This window comes from Danio rerio, chromosome 15 (assembly GCF_049306965.1).
Source record: "Danio rerio strain Tuebingen ecotype United States chromosome 15, GRCz12tu, whole genome shotgun sequence".
Lineage (NCBI taxonomy): Eukaryota > Metazoa > Chordata > Actinopteri > Cypriniformes > Danionidae > Danio > Danio rerio.
The window spans coordinates 3,474,361-3,496,481 of NC_133190.1; the positions used below are offsets into that span (position 1 = coordinate 3,474,361).

General features: G+C 39.7%; 1 long non-coding RNA gene across 1 annotated transcript in view; it reads left to right on the forward strand.

Annotated features, from left to right (window-relative positions):
- The window catches only part of LOC141377991 (uncharacterized), a 32,236-nt gene extending 10,713 nt beyond the window's left edge, over nt 1-21,523 (forward strand). Inside the window, exon 3 of the long non-coding RNA XR_012391229.1 lies at nt 18,541-21,523. This is a non-coding gene — a long non-coding RNA (uncharacterized lncRNA). The remainder of the gene's footprint in view (nt 1-18,540) is intronic.
- Nucleotides 21,524-22,121: the final 598 nt, after the last annotated feature.

The window sequence follows — 22,121 nt, forward strand, 5'->3', positions numbered from 1 at the left end:
GCAAGTGGAGCTCGCGTGCTTCCTTGGAGTGGTCTGTTTCGCGCAGAATGCGCACGTGTGGCCTCAAACCATATCGATTTGAAAGATATTGGACAATCCCGCATCGCGTTGGGGAATCATATTGATATATCCCCAGAACTCGATATAACGTACAGTAGAGATCTGCGTGGGACTAAATTTCGAATCCTGCTCCCTCCCACACCCGCCAGGTTTTAGCCCGAACCCGACCGCTCCCGCTTACATTCAGCATTTGTTGTCCCACTGCCCGACCCGCTCTGTTTTCTACCCGCTAAAGAGCGGGGGGAGAAAAAAAACGAAAACCACCCAACTATACAGAGTCCAGACAGCCTATAACAAGCTGTCTGTATAAACACACACACAAGCACCAAGCACACACACACACAAAGCTCTCTCTCTCTCTCCGTCGCGTGCGCGCGCACTAACACACACACATAAGCACCAAGCACACACACACACAGGCAAAGCTCTCTCTCTCTCATTCGCGCACGTGCACACACACACACACACCTCTCATTCGCGCGTGCGCACATACACACACACAGCAACAAACAAGCTAAACACAGCATCGCGCTATTTCATTTACACACATACAAACGCGTGCTCGCTCGGGAGCGATATTGCTAAACGGCCCGCTCCCGTCCCAAATTAAACCCGTTACCGACCGCTCCCGCGCTTTATTCGGAAATTTATTCCCGCGCCGCAGAAATCTGGTCGGGTCCCGCAGCTCCCGCGGGAATGCAGACCTCTACCGTACAGCCCCACCGCAAACTAATTAATGTTCATAAAAGTCAGTTTTTCTAACTTTTCAAAGTTAAAAGTTGTTGGAAGGTTCCATATTGCAATTTGAAAGCATAAATAAAAGGGGAAAAAATAAAAACATGTATCACAAAGAACGGAAAACTGCTAATTTACAGATATTTTTTAGAGTGTAGGAGCATTATGATTACAAATCGTTAGCGATATTTTTCTACATCTTGAAAACTGATTATGAAATGAATGTTCAATTTGCTGTATTCTCAGTTTGCTAATTCTGTTCTAGCATAATTGGAAGGTATGTCTGACTTTAAACCTTCTTTTTGCTAAGAAATATGCTAAATAAGCTCATTCTGAAAAGGTAACCCTATATACAATTCTGGAGACAGAAAATAATGTAGCTTGAGGAAAGTATGTCTGCATTTCATCTTTAAAACTAATGCTACAGAGCCTTTTCGCACTACCATGCTGACCACTTACCTTCATATGGATGGCTTTTTCTGCTGTTAGCAATTTGTCCGGTTATTCGACATGTACGTTGGCAGACTTGCGACGCAGAGAGGAGTTGAACACGACAACGGGGTTCAGAAGCCAAAGTATAAAATAAACAAGTAAATAACAGGGTGAGAATATGGTAAAATCTGAAAACGTGGTTAAAATCAGCCGAAGGCCTTTCTTTTTCTGGCTTGCTTTTCAAAACCCTGCCGTTAGGATTAGGGGAGGGGGTGGGCGGGTCAATCTGTGCTTTTTAAAATACTATTGGTTGGATTTAGGGAAAGAGAGTTGGAGCTATTGGTCGATGGTCAGTCAGTAAATCAGTCAGTTGACAGCGGCCTCTGGTGGATTTACGTGAAATGAACAGGCGAGATTTGGAACGAGAGAAATTTAAGATCTGAAAAAGTGCACAAAGCGGCCTCTGGGGGATTCGTGAAAACAAAACCTGCAAAATAAAACCTAGCTCCTGGGACATATTTGGCGCTCTCCAGAAATGGATATAGGGCTGCGTAATCAGAATAGGCCTGTGTTGGAAATGGAGCAAGATGTACCTCTGGGTACATATTTCGTATTTCTTTAGGGTTTTACGGTTAAAAATTGGTCTTTTCACAGGGAGTTTTTTTTTTTATTAGCTTTTGCACAAATCCGAGAAACTGTTCTCTTGCTCAATTGGGAGAAACTGCCTTAATATTCCTATAACCTTAATATTCACCTGACTCTTGCAGTCCATGAGTTGGTGGTGATGTGGCATGAGTCTTCAGTTCTCTTATGGGAAGTGCATGAGGGCGAACACACCGAGTCTCATGGTTGATCATAATGTGGTGTTTTGGTGTTTCCTCTTTTTTTTTTTTTTTTTTTTTTTTTTAACACAACGCGGTTCGGGGACTCCTGTTAAATTTCCCATCAACACCTTAAGTTACGTGAACACAATTACATAACTAATGACGAGTTTTGATTTTATTTTCTTACCTGTTCTATTTAAAACAATTGTTAAAAGTTGACAACATATTCTGGGAAGCTAAGAGTACGGAAATCACACTGCCGCATGTGCCAGCAGCGTTTCATCACTCTGAAATGATGCAGCATTTCTGCATTATGTAAGAAAGAGCAGTTCTGAAGAAGGTCATGGAGTTTATTTGTGGGGAAGTGAAAGATTACTGGCCACACGGTTATAACTATTGAAAACATTTCGGAAAAACTGCACAGCTGGCTCATCTGTACACTGTACAAATTAAATTGAATAAAAACAAGAGTTGGCTTAAAACTGCTGCAGAGCTTTTCTAGTTGGCTCAACTTAAATCGAGCCAAGTACTTCAGTTCGAAGTTGAGACAACTCAAAAATCAGCTGTCCAGCAAGTTGCCTTACAAATTTAAGTTGAGTCATTTTTTTTAAAACAGTGTATGTATGTCACAAAGAATTATTTATTCTAATCAACAATAGAATAAAATTAAATGAAGGAGTAAAAAATAATATTTATATATTAAATTAAATAATCTTAATATATATATATATATATATATATATATATATATATATATATATATATATATATATATATATATATATATATATATATATATATATATATATATATATATATAGGCAATGTGGTGGCGCAGTAGGTAGTGCTGTCACCTCACAGCAAGAAGGTGGCTGGTTCAAGCTCCGGCTGGGTCAGTTGGCATTTCTAAACTTTTTTACTGCGTACACACATTTACAGCTTTGTGCGTACGCAGTAAAAAATTTAGATGTATGAAACACTGCGCATGCGACATCCCACACATATTCTCTTTGTACATCCAAATTAACTTGAAACTGAGCGCACGTGCACGAGCGCAAAACCCCTCCCTACATCCCCTAATAAACATGGTAATGACTCCACTTTGGCAAAACCCAACAAAAAGCAACAGCAAAAGCAAGCAAGAAAAGAAACTTCACATAATGTGAATTGAAGGTGCTCCAGAGGTTGACCCGAGGGGAAAAAAATAAAATAAAATAAATATAAATATATATGTATATATGTATATATATGGGCCTTGCACATTAAAAAGCATTGGATGCAGATCAGCTTGAGTCTGCAGCCAGACCCCTCTCCAAATCTTTGCATCCAAACTGACGCTGCATAAACCATTTACCTCAGGATGGGTATTCCAAGTTGCATATATTAGTTTGAAAAAATGATATTAGCACTGATAAATATTCCATATTTCTGTAATAGTTTTGTGAATTTTGTTCACGTTTTGTGAAATGTGCAAAAGCAATACAAATAAACATGAAATTGAACTCAACTTTCAAAATAAACTGAAACATCAACTGAAAGCATCAGAGAGTCCAGCAGTTGGAGTTGTTTCTGTCTCCCACAGGCAGTAATTGTCACTCTGGGTTTTAATATGAAGTGTGGAGGAGGAAGTGTGTATGTGTGTGTGTGTGTGTGTCTGGACTGATGGCTACACGTGAGGCGGGTATGGCACTCATGGGTGGTGTTGTACCCAGTGCCCGTCTCATGACTCTCTTCCCTGTGTGTTTCAGTAAAACACACTGGTTCACTCGTCCAGACTGCGTTGCATGCTTTTTGTGGGGTTATGAGTCATTATTTTAATGCGTACTCGCATAAAAGGGAACATTCCACAAGTTGTGTAAATGTCTACATGGAACCAGGCTTAGTTTGGCTTGCGGTGTGGGGGGGGGGGGGGGGGGGGGGTAACCTGAACATTATGGGGGGAGGTAACTCTGAATACACACCACGGCCAACCTTGAGGCGGATGTGCTACAGCAGCAGAAGACCACACCAGGTGCCACTCCTGTCGGCTAAGAACAGGAAACTGAGGCTGAGATTGGAAAAACGTTGCCTGGTCTGATGAGTCTCGATTTCTGCTGCCACATTCGGATGGTCGGGTCTGAATTTGGTATCAACAACATGAAAGCATGGATCCATCCTGCCTTGTATCAGCAGTTCAGGCTGGTGGTGGGGGTGTAATGTGTAGGGATATTTTCTTGGCACACCCTGGGCCTATTAGTATCAATTGAGCATCATGTCAACTCCACAGCCCACCTGAGTATTGCTGCTGACCATGTCCATCTCTTTATGAACACGGTGTACCCATCTTCTGATGGCTACTTCCAGCAGGATAACGCACCATGTCATAAAGCACGAATCATCTTAGACTGGTTTCTTGAACATGACAATAAGTTCACAGTACTCAAATGGCCTCCACAGTCACCATAACTCAATGCAATAGAGCACCTTTGGGATGTGGTGTAACGGTAGATTTGCATCATGAATGTGCAGCCGACAAATCTGCAGCAACTGTGTGATGATATCATGTCAATAAATAAATTAGGTATGTCAGGGCTCGAAATTGCGACCAAAATTTTATCTATGCGACCTTAAAATACATTTGGGAGCATTTCTGCGAGTGTTTAAAATTGTTGTGTGCGACCAGTTTTTACTGCAAAATGTTCACCACATGCACGGATTCAGGAGACATTCACGCGGAATGCATCTCTAAGCTCTTTGTCTGCACTTGGAACGGGAAACGCAGCGCTCGGGAATGGTTTAAAACAGTTGTCATGTCATCTTGCTGCAGTAAACAAAGCCAAGTCCGTAATGCTTGCCCCGGCTTCGCGCTCTTCTTAATGGCCCACTGCTCTAACACTGAACGCGAACGATTGGTTAATATAAGCTGTCAATCACTCAGTCAGCGCCTTCTGGCTTCGGATGACAGAGAGATACTACCGCGGAAAACTAAAGCGCTAAAGATGAGATTGAAGATAACACTGACAGATTTAGTTTTAGAAACCATCTAGTTACAAATAATGACACATCTTACTAGTGATCATGTGCTGAATGTTAATCCACCTCTACACTTTTCCAAGAGTAGAAGACTTCTTTTGTCTTCAAGTCCGCTATAAAAAGTCTGTGGGATGGAGTTTTCAGGTAACTGTTTGCCACATCTAGCACGAGAGCAGCTATATGTCAAATTTAACATCACGTACACCATCGCAAACGGGCTTACACTGAGTAAATAAATATCGCTACTCATGAAAAGGCCGGTATGGCTATTAACATGTATGCATATAATAAGGTACAGTATATGTCAAAAGCATCAGTGCAATATCCGACAGCACTTGTGAGAACAGCACAGTTATACCGTTAACAGATTCATTCAAGCAGTGCGTGCAGGGCCGGTGAGCGCTCTGTGTATGCTTTGGTCACTCAGTTATGTAATAAAAATCTATTTTCTTGTGATCACGGGATTTCGTTGAGACATATTTTCCTCACGCACGCATATTTATATTATTATTATTTTTTGCTTGTTAGTTTGATTGGTGTTGATTTCAAATACAATAAATCTGTTTGTATAAAACTTGAAGTAACGGTGCTCATAATTGGTGGTGCGACTAAATTTTGGCTGATGTGCCTAAATTTTTAAAGTTAGGAGCACCGGTGCTACCAAGCAAAAAGGTTCATTTCGAGCCCTGTATGTTAACTGTTAGTAATAGAGTGTGTTTTTTAAAACTGGGAATGGTGCGTAAAATGTTTAATAATGTGGTTCCTAGAAGGCCATTAGCTGTGTAGAACATGTGCTGGAAAAGTTGACTGTTCGTACCGCTGTGGCGACTGTTTTATTCTTCATTAGTATTTTGAAGCCATACATTGTTCTTATTTAACAGAGGACCACAATGGAAATAAGCCCAGGGCTTTATTGTGTTTTTATCCTCGATGGTTTTTTTAACAAAGTGTATGGAATACTTTTTGTACAGTTTGACTAAAATCTGTCAAATAAAATTCAATTCAATTCAATTCAATATGGAGCAAAATGTCTGAGGAATATTTCCAGTACCTTGTTGAATCTATGCCACAAAGGATTAAGGCAGTAGTACTACTCACTAGTAATGTGTACCTAATAAAGTGGCTGGTGAGTGTATGGATATACAGTACTGTGCAAAAGTCTTAGGCCACTAGTATTTTCAAAAAAACAAAACAAAAAAAAAAAGAAAAAAAATTCATGTTGTGGGGCTGTTTTGCTGCAGGAGGGACTGGTCCACTTCACAGCATAGTTGACATCATGAAGTAAGAACATTATGGAGAAATACTGAAGCAACATCTCAAGACATCAGCCAGGAAATTAAAACTTCCAAACAGACCATGACCCTAAGCATACTGCCAAATCAGTTAAAATGTGCTTTAAGGACAACAGAGTGAATGTTTTGGACTGGCCATCACAAAGCCCTGATCTCAACCCTATAGAAAATTTGTGGGCAGAGTCGTGCGAGCAAGACAACCAACAAATCTGAGTCAGTTACACCAATTCTGTTAGGAGGAATGGGCTAAAATTGCTGCAAACTATTGTGAGAAGCTTGTGGAAGGATATCCAAAACATTTGACCAAAATTATACAGTTTAAAAGCACAGCAAAAAAAAAAAATCAAGAAAATGTGTGTAAACTTTAGACCTTCAAAAAAATGAATAAAAAATTCTCAATAAAAAAAACTCTCATTATTCTGGCATTTAGCAAATGTAAATCATTTAGGTAATCCTAACCTACCTAAAATAGTAAATATTTAGTATGATTTACCATCAGATATTTTTTTTTAAATGTTTATGTCCCTTTTTTTAAACTGTATGTAAACTTCTGGTTTCAACTGTATACTGCATTACTAACCTGTAATGCAAATCAGCCACGCTGCTCTAGATATCAGCCAATGTCAATCAGAAAAAAAGCACAAAACAACCTAAAATACATATTATTAATCACCAGAAGGCGGGGGAGAGGTGGAGATATAAACACAGCACTTGTAAATTAAACAACCAAAGCTGACGCCTCGAAAAACATTCATTTCCCATCTGGAGAGTGCCATCTTTAACCACCGATGTTTGCGATCGTGGCACAGTGTTCTCAATGGCAAACCCATGGTTAAACAGATCTGCCGACACACGGGGCCAGTCAAAAGTCATGCAGATATTAATGAGTGTAATGGCGTCTGTTCTGCCTGCTGACCTCCAGTGTTTGTTTTTGTATTAATCGGGAACACATGGCGATACCTGAACCCTCTCCTCACGCTCCAACATGCCACGTGGGTGGCAAAGGATTGAAAACAACACCTCGTAGCACAGCAAAAACAACCGTAGCGTGTGTATGTGTGTGTGAGCACGGGTTTCCTTCCCCCTGCTTTGTTACTCCATACAGTACGGTCTTCGAGCCACGCTCTACAAAATGCAATAACAACACTGACCAAATAACAAGTGTGTTTGCTAATAACACATTTATTTGCCGCACTGTAAAGGATATAACTTTCAGCAGGCCACTCGGCTCTCACGAAAGCCTTTGTCGACAGCCAAACATGTTATTTCCAGTTGTGCGTTGAGGCTAAATATTTACGCTCCAAGGCAATGAACAAATCGGCAAAACTTACCGTAAATTTCGACAACTGTTTTAAATTAGAGCCACACGTTTATTTGAGTTTTTGTTGTGCATATTGTGTCCATGCGTCACGATTTAAAGAGATAGTTCACCCAAAAGAAAGTGTATTGAAGAATGCTCGATTGACTTCTGGCAGATGTGTGGAACTGCCAACTTATTCAGTATGTTTTACGCAGAGAATGCCCTTTCAGCTGCAACCCAGTACTGGGAAACACCCATACACACTTATTCACACAAACTCATACACTATGGCCAGTTTAGCTTATTTAATTCACCTATAGCACATGTCTTTGGACTTGTGGGGGAAATGGGAGAACACAGAGGAAACCCATGCCAACATAAGGAGAACATGCAAACTCCACACAGAAATGCCAACTAACACAGCTGGGGCTCAAATCAGCGACCATCTTGCTGTGAGACGTCCACTGAGCTCCTATACCACCCTTAAAAGGACAGTTCGCCCCCAAAAAATAAAAATTCAAAAGAAAATGTGCTGAAGAATGTTCCGTTTCTGTGTGGAGTTTGCATGTTCTCCCTGTGTTTGCGTGGGTTTCCTTTTGGTGCTCTGGTTTCCTCACACAGTCCAAACACATGGGGTATACATGACATACCTGCGAACACTTCCGTTTTTGTCTTCCGTACTTCAGACCCATCTCCCGCCACCCTCCCGTTTTGTTATTTCTCCCAGAAAATTCCCGTAGTTTCATTGAAAAATGCTCTATTGACTTCTATAGTGTGAGCCACGCAGTTATTTTAGTTTTTGTTCTACATATTCTGTCCGTGTGTCACGATTTAAAGAGATAGTTCACAAAAGGAAAGTGTATTGAAGAATGCTCCATTGACTTCTATAGTATAGATGTGTGGAACTGCCAACTTATTCAGTATGTTTTACGCAGAGAATGCCCTTTCAGCTGCAACCCAGTACTGGGAAACACCCATACACACCCATACAAACTTATTCACACAAACTCATACACTATGGCCAGCTTATTTAATTCCCCTATACCACATGTCTTTGGACTTGTGGGGGAAATGGGAGAACACGTAGGAAACCCACGCCAACATGAGGAGAACATGCAAACTCCACACAGAAACGCCAACTAACACAGCTGGGGCTCGAATTAGCAACCATCTTGCTGTGAGAGGTCCACTGAGCTCCTATACCACTCTTAAAAGGACAGTTCGCCCAAAAAAAAAAAAAAAAAAGAAAATTCAAAAGAAAATGTGCTGAAGAATGTTCCATTTCTGTGTGGAGTTTGCATGTTCTCCCTGTGTTTGCGTGGGTTTCCTTTTGGTGCTCTGGTTTCCCCACACAGTCCAAACACATGCGGTATATGTGAATTGAATAAGCTAATTTGGTGTAGTTTATGTGTGTGAAGGGGTGTGTATGGGTGTACAAAATAAACATGAAGAATAGCTTAAATATTAGAGGTAAAATTAAATGATTCCAGGTCAAAAAATAAAAATTAATAATAAAAAAAAACATGACGTACCTGCCAACACTTCCGTTTTTTGTCTCCCGTACTTCAGACCCATCTCCCGCCACCCTCCCGTTTTGTTATTTCTCCCAGAAAAATCCCGTAATTTCATTGAAAAATGCTCTATTGACTTCTATAGTGTGAGCCACGCAGTTATTTTAGTTTTTGTTCTACATATTGTGTCCGTGTGTCACGAATTAAAGGGATAGTTCACCCAAAAATGAAAATTCAAAGGGAAATGTACAGAAAATGTTCCATTGACTTCTATAGCGTGCATGTCTAAGCATTTTCCAAACATTTATAGAGCCACATTTATTGGAGTTTTTAGTTGAACAAATTGTGTCCATACGTCAGGACTTTAAGGGATAGTTCCCCCAAAGACGAACGTTCAGGAAAATGTACTGAAGAATGCTCCATTGATGTTTATATTGAAAACATCCAAGCATTTGTCTGAATATCTTGTTTAGTGTTTAACAGAAAAAAGCAATTCATAAAAGTTTACAACTAGGCTACTTGAGCGTGAGTAAATGGTGAGAAAACTTTAGATTTTTTGGTGAACTGTCCCTTTAAGTCCAAGCTTGAGCTTTGTGCTGAACTTGAAAAATAAAACAGGGTTTTACTTTGTATCTTGGTTGCTGTTTGATGTCTTTTTTGTTCTCCATAAATTATTAGTGGCAAAAGAAAAGGGGCTCAGTGGTTAGCACTAGTTTGAGTCTCGGCTGGGTCAGTTGGCATTTGTGCATGTTCTCCCCCTGTTGGCGTGGGTTTCCTTTGGGTGCTCCGGTTTCCCTCACAGTCTAAACCAAGCGGCAACCTCCCGCTCTCCCTTGTGAAGCCAAAACAGTTTTAAACGCCGTTTTAGAATGAAAACGATCCGCGTCCACACTTGCGTTTTACCCAGCGTTTCTGAACTGCTCTCCGTCCACACCAAAACGCTGAAAACGCACATCACGTGACCACACACACACTCACGGGCAAGCGATGCTGCATTTCTACCCAGATGAGAGCTCTGCTAGTTGGACTGCTCATCAAGCATCTCCCGCTGGATCTAATCTCACTATATTTGCTAAACGTGATATTTCATTCATGTTGTTGTCTTTATTTAACGACATAGGCCAATTCCCTGACTTTGGTCATTGGAATCTATCACTTGTTCACAGGTAACATGTTTTGGTTAAGCGCAAAGATAAGTTAATGATTAATCCATGTACATTGACTGATCGCTTGCCTTTATTTCCTACAATGTATAAACTTATTGTATGTTATACTTTAATAATGGCTATTATCGACGATTAAAACTGACATTCAGCAAAAGAGAGGGTGTGTTTCGTATTTTCACTGAAATTGAAAGGAGGCAGTTGTTGTAGGCTCCGATTTGTTATAAATATCAACACAGTGAAGATGACGCTCATATATGCAGCACAACGCCTCATAATTTCTGCTGTCTGTTAAGTTGCTAATATTAAAATGAAAATAGGCAGTTCCTTAAATCATGTTTACATTTTATTGTTGAGAAAGTGAAACAACGTAGGCAAGGTGATGTGAATGAAGTTATAAAGTACACTGTTCCCTTTGAAGATTTACCCGTGTCCTTTGTATGTTTTCCATATCAAACTGAGAAGAAGAGACCACAGCCTTGATTAAACTTGCGAAGTTTGAACTTATAAGAAGAGAATGCGAGACTGAACTGTGTGTGTGGGCTACTTAATATTGAGGAAAAGCCCCAATCAGATAGGCAAACGCCGGCAGCCCCGCCTCCGTTTTCAGATGTCTCCGTCTTTCCCCATCCACACTGAGACGGAGCAGCAGCGTTTTAGAATGAAAACTTCCTCTTCAGCGTTTCCAAATCGCTACGTTTTGGCGTAACCGTAGCAAAACTTATGCGTTTTAAAACGAAAACGCATTAGTGTAAACGGCGCCTGAAACTGCAATTCATCAATTCGCCTATGGGGGCTGGCTCCAGGACAACCAGATGTTCACTGACTGCAATGCTAAACTGGCCAAATTTGCAGTTGATAAAAACATGTTTACAGCCTGGTACACAAGATGGTTTTGGTTCATATAGCTAATATTATCCTTCGTGACAACTGTGAGGTGGTGAATTTTGTATAACTCATCCGTTTCGTTTATATTAAGTTATATTAAGTCTGCATAATTAAGGGCGTGGTCACTTGATTGACAGTAAGGTCTCACTGGTGGCCGTCACTTCACCTCAGCTGATTCCGGCTGATTAACTCATCATATTTTTGTTTTGTTTTATGTGGCTTCACACAGTCAATTGCCTTTTGGGCTTATTTCCGACAATTATTAGATGATATGGCACGCTGTGTGTACTTTATTGTGCTCACAAACCATTCAAGCAGCCTCCATTTCCCAGGTGAGTGAAGTTATATACTTATACACATCTATATACATGTATTTGTTATACTTAGTTCATCATTTATAATGTTCTTTAAAGCTGTAATGCACTTCAGAATCTGACAGATTGATTAGCTGTAGGCTATAAACAGTCATCTGAAATGTCTTCATACAGTGTTATGCCTGGATTTCACCAATAGCCTTGCATTTACAAATACAGACTATATCTGGAGTGTTTGAAAGTAATTCGCGTTTTCCTCCTGTGGAAAAGTAATGTTTAGTGGCTCAGTATGTTACAGCAGTGTTCTTAAAAGTCTAAACACTTTATTGATATAGTATACAACCAAGCACAAGTGGTCAGAATACAAACGAGTCGCAGGTAATGACGTATTAAGCGTTTTCCCAAAGAAAAGCCGGTCTAAGCAAAATGCCAGCAGGCGTCTGTATCTCCACAGACGCTCCGCCTCTTTGCCCTTATTTGGTCACCCTCGGTAGGTGCGATGACGCGCGAACAAACTGTCCATGGTTGGCCACGCCTACTTGCAGCTTCCTTTGCGCTCTTTAGAAACCTATGTTTCTACAGTGTATGGTCCAAACACATGCGCTATATGGGAATTGGATCAACTTAATTGTCTACAGTTTACGTGTGTGTCTGAGTGCTTCCCAGTACTCGGTTGTGGCTGGAAGGGCATTCGTTGCATTAAACTATATAAGCTGAAATCGTTGGCGGTTCATTCTGCTGCGGAAACCTCCAAAATAGAGACTAAGCAGAAGGAAAATAAATAAATGAGAAAAGAAGTATTCTACAATGGTCAAACATGTCATTTAGATCAATGCCTGGCTGACAGAAAAGCATCGGCTGAGTATTTTTGGCGGACAAGTCTAAATTAATTTGGTGAATCATTTGTTTGGATGGCTCATTTAAAAGGTTTATTTGAGTCATCGTACAATACGGTTCCCAGAAGTCTGACATTTTTTATATGTTGTTCGTTCACTGATTTGTGTCGTGAAATGAATATTCGGTTAAATGCTGCTCGAGGGCCTTGCTTTTTAATGACGGTACAGAAATATTCATCAGTTGTCATTTTAATCTGGCATTGCCAAAACGCAATTCATTTTCCTTCTGCTTAGTCTCTACTTTAGAGGTTTCCACAGCAGAATGAACCGCCAACGATTTTAGCATATATAGTTTTATGCAACGGATTCCCTTCCAGCCACAACCCAGTACTGGGAAACACCCAGACACACGCGTACACTATGGACAATTTCATTCAATATCATAATTGGCTTCATCATTCTATTTCGTTCATTCATTTATTTTCTTGTCGGCGTAGTTCCTTTATTAATCCGGGGTCGCCACAGCGGAATGAACCGCCAATTTATCCAGCAAGTTTTTGCGCAGCGAATGCCCTTGTAACGGAGGCCAGCTAGTAAGTGCTGTGCAGGTAAAACCTCTGACCTCTAAAGGTGCTCTAGCGACAGATGCTAAAGGCCATGGTCTTTAGCCTCCTTGGTAGAGCACCCGACTCCCATGCGGAAGGTCTCCAGTTCAATACCAGCTCGGAGCGGGTTGGGTGGCGTAGAACCGGCGGGGTTACACTCTTCCAGCCGCAACCTGGGAAATCATTTTATTTAAATGTATTAAAAAAAAAAGCCAAAGGCTTGGGAAAAGTCTGGCTGGTTATATAACAGACAAACGAGCTGAGATCGACTAACTGATCATCATCGATATAAACTGCGATTGTGTCTGAAGCAGAAGAAAGAGAGAAAGACACCGAGCAAGGGGCCAAACAATTAATCCTGCTGAAATATGTTATGCTGGCTCCGTCTCAGCCCATCTGCTGCGAGTCTCTGCCTCCTCAGCAGATTTCTGGAGTGAAGGGAAACAAGCGGAGAGTCTTCATGAGGCGCCCACTGCTGAGAAACACAGGTGCTTCAAGAGTATAGAGCTTAAGAAACTCCACCAAACCTGGTATGTGTTTAGGAAAATCATTAGTTATCGTTATAACCGTTAGTTCTGAAAACTGTTAGAAAAAGTTTGTCAAGTATGTTCTGTCATTAGCAATACGGTGTTTCCCGATATTTAAATAATCAAGCCTGAAATTATTCATCCTCCTAGCTAATTCTGACTTAATGTTACTTCAATTCATTCATTCATATATTTTCCTTCAGCTTAGTACCTTATTTCAGTGGACGCCACAGCGTAATGAACCACCAACTATTCCAGCATATGTTTCATGCAGTGGATGCCCTTCCAGCCACAACCCAGTGATGGGAAACACCCACACACTTAATATATTGTTCAATTTTTATATTGTTGTTCATTCATTTTCTTTTCGGCTTAGTCCCTTTATTAATCTGGGGTCGCCACAGCGGAATGAACCGTCAACTTATCCAGCATCTGTTTTACGCAGCGGATGCCCTTCCAGCTGCAACTTGTCACTGGGAAACATCCATACACACTCATTCACACACTCATACACTACGGACAATTTAGCCCACCCAATTTACCTGTACCTCATGTCTTTGGACTGTGGGGGAAACCGGAGCACCAGGAGGAAACCCACGCAAACGCGGGGAGAACATGCAAACTCCACACAGAAATGCCAACTGGCCCAGCCAAGGCTCGAACCAGGGACCTTCTTGCTGTGAGTTGAAAGCATTACCTACTGCACCACCGCGTCACCCAATAGATATACAAGCATTTGCAAACAGTATAAAAGCATTTCAAACAATGGATATTCAAATATTTGTTTGTTTTATTTTAGCATAATTTCAAATGTATAAGCAGCACTGTGGCTCAGTCATTAGCACTGTCACCTCACAGCAAGAAGGTTGCTGGATCGAGCCCACTAACAGTTACTAACAGTTAATAAATGAAGAATAGTTGCAACTTTAGAATAACGTCCCAATAACACATATAAACTATTAACTGATACCTAACAAGTCTTTAGTAAGTAATTTACTAACAGCTTGTTCATGATCTATTAATTTATTAGGTATAGGTATAAATCATTAAAACACAGTTAACAAGTCATTTATAACTCAATAACTAACAGTTTATAAATGATCTATTAACTAGTTATAAAGGATAGTTATTTTAAAGTGTTACTTATATTTTTTATTTTCAGCTAATAATTTAAACACAGCAAAAATCAAAAAATTAAATAAAGAAATCTCACAGTAACGTAAATATTGCGATATACTGTAGGCCTACAAGTCATGGCGATCACTCTGACCTTAGATTCCCTTCTTGGCCTCTCATTTTCCCTGCACAACATCTCCAGAGAGAACAGACATCACTGCAGATGTAGGTTACTACAAGACAGTGAATAACAAAAAAAATAAAATAAAATAAAAATCGCTGACGTATTTCCTATAATTTGAGATATTTCCAAGTAAACCAGTATATTTCAAATCGAGCCATCTGTGACCTAAAGGTTGCGCTGCTGTGATCCGAATGCCCGATTTTGCCTCAACTTTCAGCTGGTTAACCTGAAGGTGTTTACTGCCGGTTGTGTGTCATTGATCTGGTGTGCTCTGCATGCTGGTTGTGTGTTGTTCTGAGCGTCTCAGTGTCTCCATGTGAGAGCCGCAGGGCCGGGCCGAGCGGGACGCACAGCGGGAAGCGTCGAGCTGTAATTCAGGGGACAGATGAAGGCCTGCTGCTGTTGAATTAGAGATCCAGACTGCTGGAGACGCTCTAATTTGCCCTGCCATGTGCAAAGGCATGCGTGGCTCCGAGCGCCGGCCTGATCGCATGATTAGCGGTTTTGGCTCCGTTTTAAAAGGGAGGATGAGTCTATTAGACAACATACGAAGGGGGGGTTTGAAAATGGTTTAGCCAAATAAACACTATATTTGTAGGCTGAACTGATCATATAGGATATTAAAGTGGAAAGAAAGCAAGGAAAAAATAAAACAGAGCAAAACGCTACCCAGAATTAGCATGGTGCTAACATGTTTCATGGTCTGATCGCATGATTAGTGGTTTTGGCTCCATTTAAAAAGGGAGGATGAGTCTGTTAGACAACATAAAAGAGGGAGGGGGATAAATAAACCAAAATAAACACCAGATTGGTTGGCTGTTTTGGGGAATATGTGAAAAATGAGCAGAAATATTATTGAGTAATAGCCTACTAAATCTGACCAAACAGACTATTAAAGTAGAAGGAAAGCAAGGAAATTAGCATGGTGCTAACATGTTTCATGGCCTGAACGCATGATTAGTAGTCTTGGTAAGGAGGATGAGTCTATTAGACAACATATGATGAGGGTTTGAAAATGGTTTAGCCAAACAAACATCATATTGGTTGCACACTGTTAACTGTAATGTTTAACACACAGTTAGCATGTTTTACTGTGCTCCGATCTTAAAGGGTCACGAAACACCAAAACACATTTTTTGAGCTGTTGACAGTCGTATATGTGTCCCACACTGCTAAAAACACTATTAGGACACCTATATTTCACTAAAAAGTGTAAATTGGTTGTTTTTGCGTTATTTCAAGCAAATTTGTACTTCCTGTTTGAAACGAATTTTTGAAGCTGCGTCACGGTCATGACATAATAGCGTGTATTTCAGTGTGCAGACTGGGCGTCTGTGCCAGAGTGAGTCTTATTACGTCTTACAGTGTGTTGCATTAATGCATGAGTAAGGCTTGGTTCAAACCAATCAGCGCGCTCTATTGTGGAACTTCATTAATATTCATTAGTGTCACCATGTTTACGCCACAGAGACGCCACGTTGTGTTGGCAAAACAAGCGTGAAGTGTTGCTTTTATAGTTTGCTGCCGTTAAATTTCGTTTTCATTTTCTCTCTGTGAGAGCTCAGTCTCACGTGTGGATTAACAGTGCACGCGACGCTCGACAACAATAACTAACGTGTCTAAGGAGGATTATTGTTTACCTGAGAGCTGTTCTCATCTGCAAACGCTGAAATCTGGATTTGCTTGTAGTATTCTCTTCATAAAGACACGGCTCTAGTTGCTGGTGATTGTCCTGTCTCTACAGATTTGGTAAGTGAGCGACCAGTGCTCTTTGTTTATTCAGTTTGTTCGTATCGAATTAAGTTTACTATTGCACTGAGTGCAGAAATGTAAGCACCGCATTTTGTGACCGGAATAACACACGCGGCTTTCTGACGCTACCTGCCGTGTGCATCTAAGTTTCCGGGAAATGCTGAGGTTTTTTTTTCTCTCATTCGCCGTGCGGTATCAAACATTGCATGAAAAATACACGCTTGCAGCAGTTCCTTGAATCAAATATCTCGTTTGTCGCGAGAGGCATGAATGAATTCCCTGAATGAAAGAGCCAAACTGCAGTTAAAGTCCAACTTTTAATAATTTGGCAAATAATTCGACTACAGATGTCCATGTAAACACAGTCACATTGTCCGCTGTGGGTGTGTATTTTGACTCTGAAACTCCCGCGTGCACAAATAGACACTCCCACACCATCCCACTTTAGTTTCTCCGACACTCCCCCCTAAACAGAGCTGGACACGCCCACTTTTCTGACTTTTTCCAAAGTGGAGGTGTGAAAACACCCTGCTGAAACGAGGGGGTTTCATGGCCCTTTAATTTATCATATTGCTTGCTTATCCTTGGCTATTTTATAAGCTTTGCCAGCGAAATCTAAATCTAAATAAAGGTCAGAATGTCTTGAACTGGGTGGTTGATGGGATTTATGTAGTACATTTGTTTATTCACTTTTCAAAAAAACACAAGTTTGTCTTTGATCAATCAGAAAAAAAATGTAGCATAGCGAGTCTGAACATCCTGAAGGTTTGACCCTAGTTTGGTGAAAAAAAATTAAACAATAGATCAGCATGTAGGCTTTCTCAAGCCAACATAATAAGACCTGTGTGAGATTCTGCTGGCTCTCGATTCCCACATAATCAGACAGTTTGTGATGATATTCGACTCTTTCAACAACGGTTTCTAAACTAAACATTAATGGTTGGAAATTGCGACCTCCTGAAATGAAAACCACACCACTGTTACTGTACACTGCAGCTTTCTTCCCAAAACAATGTCTAAATTGCTGCTATATTTTGCTGCTCTTGCATTGAAAACCCAGAAAAGGAAGCTGGCTGTGCACAGAAACAGCAAAACAGCAGAGAACAATCCTTCCTATACAGGAAATGACATGTAATTAATCAGAGTAAGACCATTAATCTTGAGCTGTGGGCCTCTTGAAAGATTTTTGATTATTACTTCCACGCAAAGACAAAATGAATGATATTGGAGAAACAGGATTTCAGAGGTACATGGATCAAATCCACGTGGAAATGCTGAAAAAATAAAGGTTTTAGCAAGTGTTTAACAGTCCTCAAAAGCAAAACTTAAACGTCTTGCCTTGCAATCAAGTTTGTTTATTACAATCTTTTGTTTTCACAAAGAATCTTTAAATTCAGCATGAAATAAAATCTACTTTTGTTATATTTCTATGTATTCAGTAGTTCTTGTTATACATAATGTATTGTATCATTTTAGTGTTTTGTGAAAAACTCAATGGGGTATGTAATCCAACACAGGCTCATTCTGAAAACGTAGTCTCGTGGACGTTTCTGGAGGGCGCAAAATATGTCCCGGGAGGTAAGAATTTTTGCAGTTTTTGTTTTTGCGAATCCACGAGAGGTCGCTGTGTGCACTTTTTCGTATCTTAAATGTCTCTCGCGAGTGCCGTTTATGTTCTCGTGTAAACCCACCAAAGGCCTGACTGACTGAATGATTGTCTGTGCGACCGGCCAATCGACTGACCCACCCTCCTCCTTCCCTAAACCACACCAATTTTACCAATTGACCCGCCCACCCGCTTACTTCCCTAAACCCAACCAACAATTTACAAAAGGCGTCCAGAAAAAGAAAAAGCCTTGTCTGATTTTTACCACGTTTTCGTATTTTACCACTTTCACACCCTGTTATTCACTTATTCACTTTATTTTTTTGGATTCTGTTTTCGTCATACCTGATTTCTGGAACTCAAACCTGGTCATCGTGGTCAAGTCTTCTCTGTGTCTCAAGTCCGCCGACGTACACGACAAGCTAACTGGACAAACTGGTTACAGCGGGAAAGTCCTCCACACGGAGGTAAATGGTCAGCCGGTAAGCAGGAAAAGGAACGGTGTCATACCGCCCCGAAGCCCATTGTAACTGATCTTGTTTTATTTGCACATGACAAGCAAGATTAAAACTAGCAACAAGGGTGCTAAACAACACAGTTGCTAATGTGGCCTTTGAAGCTTGGGGAGTGAGGTTTACTTGCACAACTACTACTTCAACCTAAAGCATATTTTGATGCGGGTCACGGCACCAATTTAACCCATCTTGTTTTATTTGCATATGACAAGCAGGATTCAACCTCACACACTAACAAGGGCACTAAATAACACAGTTGTTAATGTGATTTTTGAGGCCTTGGAAGGGAGGATTACTTGCACAAATTCTATAACAACCTAAACCACATTCCCATCCGGGTCACGGCACCAATCTAACCCATCTTGTTTTATTTGCACATTACAAGCAGGATTCAAACTAAAACACTAACAAGGGCACTAAAAACACAGTTGCTAATGTACAGTCTGAGGCCTGCAGAATAAGGTTTACTTGCACAACTACTACTACAACCTAAAGCATATTTTGATGCGGGTCACGGCACCAATTTAACCCATCTTGTTTTATTTGCATATGACAAGCAGGATTCAACCTCACACACTAACAAGGGCACTAAATAACACAGTTGTTTATGTAACTTTTGAGGCCTTGGAAGGGAGGTTTACTTCCACAAATTCTACAACAACCTAAACCACATTCCCATCCGGGTCACGGCACCAATTTGACCCATTTTGTTTTATTTGCACATGACCAGAAGGATTCAAACTAAAACACTAACAAGGGCACTAAAAACAGAGTTGCTAATGTACACTTTGAGGCCTGGTGAGTTATTCTTCTTGTTTTTTTTTTATCATAAATCATGCTAGTTTGTTTGTAACTAATAACAAAATGTTCCTTTTGGGGCAAATAATCCTTTACTCTTCCCTGATGATTTTGACATAGACATGTCTTGATACTGTAAAGAGTGTAACCACATTAAAAATAACACAACTTTAGTAAGTATTTACAGAGAGAAAGCAGCTGGGTTAAGTTCAACAGGTCCGGAGAGGACTGGTTAGCACAGACACTAGTGTTTCCAGAAAGGATGGAGTTGGGAATAGAGGCTTAACACTATAGTGACATATTCCCAAGACATCCAGAGAAACACTCAGCTGACCGCCCTCCACTGAGACATTCAGATCATCCTATTCAGCCACTGCAGACAAATACACACATCAGATAATGAGTGACACATCTGAGACTGAACGCATGTTATGTTTGCAACCAGGTGAGCTTGGGGGTCTTGTAGACTGTGAAATGTGGTCTGTGTTGTGTGAGAGGAGTAATCAGAGGTGTGCAGGCCTCTGGACAATCCAAGCCTGGTTTCCACAGTGAATCCCACACATGGGAAAGTGTGAAGCGGGAAAGACCTGCAGCTCTAATTAGCAAACCAGGGAGTCGCTGAAGTTTGGAGGTGACGGACTGCCAAAGGGGACTCATTAGGATGAGGATTACTCAAGACGGCACGCTAGAAAGGATCTAATTTTGACCTTTGTGTAGTTATGACTTCATTTTGACACTCATCACTATATTTTCACTGCAAAAAATGCTGTTACTTTGTGTTTTTGTCTTTGTTTTCAGTTCGAATATCAAAAAAGTCTAGACAAAAAAATCTAGACAAGCATAATAATAGTGTAATTTTTTTCAGAAGTAATGTCAAAATTAAGTGAGTTTTTACTTGATTTGATTTATTTATTTTTCGAACAAAACTATCACACATAAAATATCATTAACAAAAGAAATACATTTCAACATGGTCGAAAATGGAGCGGGATGAAGCATGAGCTTATTATTATTACCACATACATCATTCGTTTATTACTTAAACTAATTTATTCTTTTACTTATCTCTTCTTTTTACATTAAACATATTTGATCCTTTTGGCATCTTTGATAGATAATATGTTTGATTCCATTTGTACCTTTTCATTTTGTAACATATAGACCCAAAGAAAAAATAAAAATAAAATACTGCAAATAGAGGAAAAGAAAACAACAACAACAACAAGAACATAGTACTGCAAATAGCCATTAATTAACTTTTCATCATACCTTTCTCTTTTTATCCCTTTTCAGTCACCTTCATCATTATATTCCTTTAATAATATACATTTATACAGTTTTTTTTAATTGATTAATATCCTGACATTGTTTTAGAGTCTGATCTAGACTGTTCCATAATTTTACACCACATACAGACAAACACAAACTTTTAAAAGTTGTTCTTGTTTTCACCCTCCAAAAATGTAGTTCCTCTCTCAGATTATACCCCCCTAGTCGTTCTTCAAAAAACTTTTGTATACATTTCGGAAGTAGTTTATTACTAGCTTTAAACATAAATTGTGCTGTTTTAAACTTAACCAATTTATTGAACTTAAGTATCTTTAATTTAAAAAAAAAAAAGGATTTGTATGCTCTAAATACCCCACATGTTCTATTAATCGAATTACTTTTTTCTGCATTGTACATATGGAGTGTAAATAAGATTTATATGTATTCCCCCCAATTTCAATACAATAACTCATGTATGACAACATAAGTGTGTTATATAATATATACATTGATTTGCTGTCCAGGATAAATCTTGCTTTATACACTATTGCTACAGTTTTTGCTAGTTTTGATATCACATTATTTATTGGCGGTTTCCAACTAATTTTTTAATCCAATACAACACCAAGAAACGTAATTGCATTCACTCTTTCTATAACTTCATTTTCAATTTGTAAATATATATTATAACTATTTTTTAATTTCCCAAATAACATAACTATTGTTTTACTTATATTTAATGACAATTTGTTTACGTCAAACCATAATTAAAATTTTTTAAAGCAAAAAAAAACTCCCAATTGGGTTTCCTTACTCCATCAGACTTAATTTTGACATTATTATTTCTAAAAGCAAGACAAACGTTGCAACTTGTCTAGAAAATACTTATTGATTCAACAGTTTTTAGATATTTGGATTAGAAACAAGGAAAAACTTTAAGTAAGAAAGGCATTTTTACAGCAATTCCATGTTCAGATTAGTCAGGTAAGTTTGCCAGATACCTCAGAATTACACAAATTATACATAGCTAAGACAATACTATCAGAAAATGATTTGTATTTTGTGTGTGTGTGTATATATATATATATATTAGTGCTGTCAGAATTAGTGTGTTAACGCATGGGATTACTTTGAAATATTTTGAAAAATAACGCAATTAACGCAGTTGCAGATTTTTTATTTCCTGTTGTGTAAACAATTATATTTTGAATTTGAATAGTTTTTGTCTTGTGTTTACATTAATTTTAGCTGATGATTGGTAATAAGCTTGTTTAGCATGCTGTCCCGGGAGAGAGCCCTGAGCTCATGAGATCCTCGAGCCGGGGCTCCCTCCCGTTTGCAGGGCGAGAGGGGAGTTTGAGCTCAGGTAGATCTCAAGAACC